The sequence below is a fragment of the Felis catus genome, chromosome A3 (genome assembly GCF_018350175.1).
Source record: "Felis catus isolate Fca126 chromosome A3, F.catus_Fca126_mat1.0, whole genome shotgun sequence".
Lineage (NCBI taxonomy): Eukaryota > Metazoa > Chordata > Mammalia > Carnivora > Felidae > Felis > Felis catus.
The window spans coordinates 103,488,162-103,492,383 of NC_058370.1; the positions used below are offsets into that span (position 1 = coordinate 103,488,162).

At 45.7% G+C, this 4,222-nt stretch overlaps 1 long non-coding RNA gene across 1 annotated transcript; it reads right to left on the reverse strand.

Annotated features, from left to right (window-relative positions):
* Positions 1-203: 203 nt before the first annotated feature.
* LOC109498258 lies at positions 204-3,534 on the reverse strand. Its single transcript, XR_002154982.3, has 2 exons — positions 3,332-3,534; positions 204-431 (listed from the first exon to the last, which is right to left on the reverse strand). It is a non-coding gene; the product is annotated as an uncharacterized LOC109498258 (long non-coding RNA).
* Positions 3,535-4,222: the final 688 nt, after the last annotated feature.

Genomic DNA, 4,222 nt, shown 5'->3' on the forward strand with positions numbered 1-4,222 from the left:
TCACTCACTCATTCTATTGAGCACCTGCTATGTGCCAGACTCTATGCCAAAACTTCTATTCAGGAGCAATATTTCAGTGAAGTTGATATGGGCTAAGACATACAATAGAAGACTTAGGGAATAGACATGATGTTGCATATTAATCCAAGATAATCAGAGGATGTACTAATTATCTAAAACAGGCTTAAAACAATAAGCACTTACTCTCACAGTTTCTGTGGGTCAAGAACATAGACATGGCTTAGCTGGACATCTTCGGCTCAACACCTCTGATATGGGTGCCGTCAAGTTGTTGGTCAAGGCTGCGGTCTTATCTGATGGCTCACCTGGGGCTGGTAGTATCTGCTTCTGATTTTACTCGTGTTGTTGTTGGCAGGCCTTGTTCCTTCATCGCCTGGGCCTCTCTATAGGGCTGTCTTATCATGTAGAAGCTAGTGTGAGAGCACAAAAAAAAACAGAAGCTCAGTCTTTTTATACCTTGATCTCAGAAGTGACATTCCATCACTTCTGCCATATTCATTGTTAGAAGAGAGTCAGGAAGTCCAGCTCAGACTCAAGGAGATGAATTATACAGAGGTATGAATACCAGGAGGTGGCTTCTGGCCTTAATATATCATATTAATATGTAGTTTAGTCGGACATGTTAATAAATAAAACTTTTGTTTAGTTCTAGACCCAAAGATAAAGGTTGGGATTTATTAAGTAGTATTCTAACTTCATATTACAAATAGTATTCTCCCAGGAGGTATGAGAGGCCATCATCAAATGGGGGATATCTGAGAGGCTATCGACTACAGAAGGTGTGTTAGTTAGGAATTGGATTTGGCTGCTCAGTGGCTTAAACACATAAGCATTTATTTTTCTAACATAATGAGAAATTTCGAGGCAGATAATTACTGGCCTTTGCTCAGAGGCTAAGGGCTTTGTGTCTCTTCCAGCGTTTTTGCTCATGGCCTCAAGGTCACGGCTAGAACTCCTGCCTTCATGTCTGCATTCCAAATGGCAGGAGGGTAGGTGAGGAATGGGGGGAAGAAGGCGAAAAGACTACCAGCCCAGTCTCTTCCTCCCTTGTTCTAGGAAGTGCCACTCAACAAGCTCCATTCACATTTCCATGGCTCTCCCTACCTGTTGTAGACCCTGGGGAATGGTAACCGTATGAACCATTTATCTCAAAGTGCCCACTGCCTCCAGCCTTTCCCCCAGCTCATGGCTACAGGGACCTGACTACTTTGCTATACCACCACGCCCCCCTCTCAAGCTGACCTTGTGTCCATCAAGCCAATAAGCTGATCTTGTGCCCATCAAGCCAATCATGGCCTCTGTTAGCTGCTGCTCTTGTGTTCTATGAGTTTGTGTGACCAGGCAGGGGGATTCCAGTACTCTCCCCAGAGCCTGCCCACTCTCAAGCTGACAAGGAAGGAAGCATTAGACTTTTATCGTTATGAATGGGAGTACAGAAATCACGGTACAGACAGCTTGGGAAGCCTAATTCAAATATCAGAAACTAACTTGGGGAAGTTGACAGTGTGAAATGTACTTAAGAACAGGGTCATTCGTATGTCCGTTCGACAACGATCTGGCGAGTGTCTGGCGTGTGCATGTCACTGCCAGGGCCACCCCAGGGAATAAGAGAGGCAAGCATGTGGGCACCTTTGAGAGACCCAGTGCCACCCTGTTTTGCCAGGGACTTAAGTCAGAGTCCTGGAATCCCATCTGCCTCTCTTGCCTATTCCTTATGACAGTGAGTAGTTAGAAGCTGGGAGTCCTGGAGAAAGACGGTCCAGGTTCGAGTCCCTGCTTTGCCAGTCCTGTGTCCCCTCGGGTGAGCTGCTGAATGTCTCTGTTTCCTTGTTTATAAAGTACCTGCCTTATGAAGTTGTGGGAGGATTACGTGAGAAGATGCATACTGCTTAGCGTAGGGCCAGGGGCACTGTAATAGCTGTGCACATGTCAACCACATAGATGACAGTGCCGATAAAGATGATGGTGATGACAGGGACGACGACGGTGATGGTGACTGTTTCCACTTTAGAATTTGATTACACTTTCCTTACTCGTGAGGAAGTGCATGCCGGTTTATATCACATGTATTGTCTACTTTTCTTATGACAGAGAAAACCCTTTTCCACTGCAGATGGACCCTTTTGCCTCCCCGTCTCCCAGGGTAGGAGAGATTCCAGAACAACTCTTGATTGGTCCAGAGGCCCCGACAATTCTGCAGACAAGCAGCACCTAACTTAGGAGAGCACATGTGGTCCAAAGAATTCTTTTGAAGTCGTTAGCTGTCGTTGCAATTTCCCAGAAATAAACTGATATAAATTGCATGTAGGTCTGCCCACTGAAGGTACACTTAGCTCCTTTTTAAACATTTTTTTTAAAGTTTATTTTTGAGAGAGAGAGAGAGAGACAGAGTGCAAGCAGGGGAGGGGCAGAGAGAGAGGGAGACACAGAATCTGAATCAGACTCCAGGCTCTGAGCTGTCAGCACAGAGCCCGAGGCGGGGCTCGAACTCACGAACAGCGAGATCATGACCTGAGCCGAAGTCGGATGCTCAACCCATTGGGCCACCTTAGGGTGCATTTAACTCTTAACGTGACTTGTCCGTAGCATTAATAGGATCAACCTGAGCCCTGGATCCAGGGAATTAGGGGGAGGTAAAGGAATAAGAAATAGGGAAGAAGAAATTTGAAGAAGACAGGAATGCTGAAATAGGGAAGTTTACCCATGATCACCTCTACCTCCAATGCTCAATGTGGTGTCCCCCTTCCCGTCCCTCTGCCCTTCTTTTGCTGAAGCTGAGCTCACTTCACCACGGAGAATAGGCCAGTGAAGGGACAGCAAGCCGAGAGGGCTGACCCATACCCAGCAAGAGGGCTAAGCATCTTTGGAGGCAATGGCTCCTTCACAAGAAAGTGCTTGTGAACGCAAATTGAGTTGTAATTGTCAACGTTTAAAGGCGTTTGTAAAAAGAGTCGTTATGCAGTGAACTATAGCAAATGCTTCAAAATGCGCCAAGCACATGCGAGGTGCCGGGGACACAGAAATGATCAAATAAGGCACAGCCTGTTCTCATGTTGCAGCATTTTTGTAGAAAAGATGTTTTGCTTTAGAAAAGCCAAATCAGACACCAGGGAGTCTGGCAGGGGATCCACGCCAGGGTCAATGTCTGGGGCTGTTCAGCTCGCCGTACCTGCTGTCTCCCCTCATCCAAGTCCAGAGCTCCCGTAACTCTCTGCGTTACAGGCAGGGATGCGGTTGCCGTGAATCGAGTGTGAATTAGGACAACTCCTTCTTCTCATGGAAATTAAAACGAGTGGTCCTAAAATCTTACCTTGCAATCGCTGGCATAGTTTCCTTTTTTCTTCTTGTGTCTGGATTTTTCTCCCCCCGGGACTGCTCTGGTATGGGGTTGCATCCTTGGTTCAAAGCCAATGTGTGTGTCTGCAGGAAAGAAAGTATGGATTAGTAAGACTGCTTTGCAGGCAAGAAACCAGCCCTGGAAGTGGGCAGCTGAACAAGTCCGGGCATGTCCTGCCATCCGTGACTCTCTTAGTTCTGGTTCCTGTTCAGGAGAGGAGGAGCAGCTCACTTTGGTGGGAACTTGCCTTTGTGAACTGAAGACACGGTGGGATGATCCCACTGAGGACCATGCAAGCTTCAGCATGAAATTAGACGCCCCCACCCGCCTCCAGGCACTAGGGAATTTGAATAATGAAGAAAATGCTTCTGTTGTAACGTGAAGTGAAATAAAGCAGGGCACAGTTAGGTATACAGTGTGAATACATCTATGCAAACAGATGAGGAGAGAAAGGAAGAGGACAGGAATGGTCTCTACTCTTCTGTATTCTCTAGATTATCCCCAGACAGCATTTATAGCTTTTATAATAAAAACTATATAAACTTTATATGAAAACATACATGCTTTCAAGATCTTAGTACTTTCCCGCAGCTTTAAGAACACCAGATAAAAGAAACCCCTGTTATTCTGACCAGCAGATGCTATCTTGATTAGTATGTGTTCTCTCACCATTAACCAGATAAATGTTAAACAGAAGCTGGTGGGAGCTATGGTTTGTTGGGTAATCAGCAGATGAAATCACCTGTGAAATGAAAGCAAAACAAAAATGATACGAAAACAAAAATTAAAATTTCATGAACTACATCCGAAGACGATTTCCTCTCAGGGGCAGGTTAAGAAGCATCCGAGGTTAAAACGAAGGTA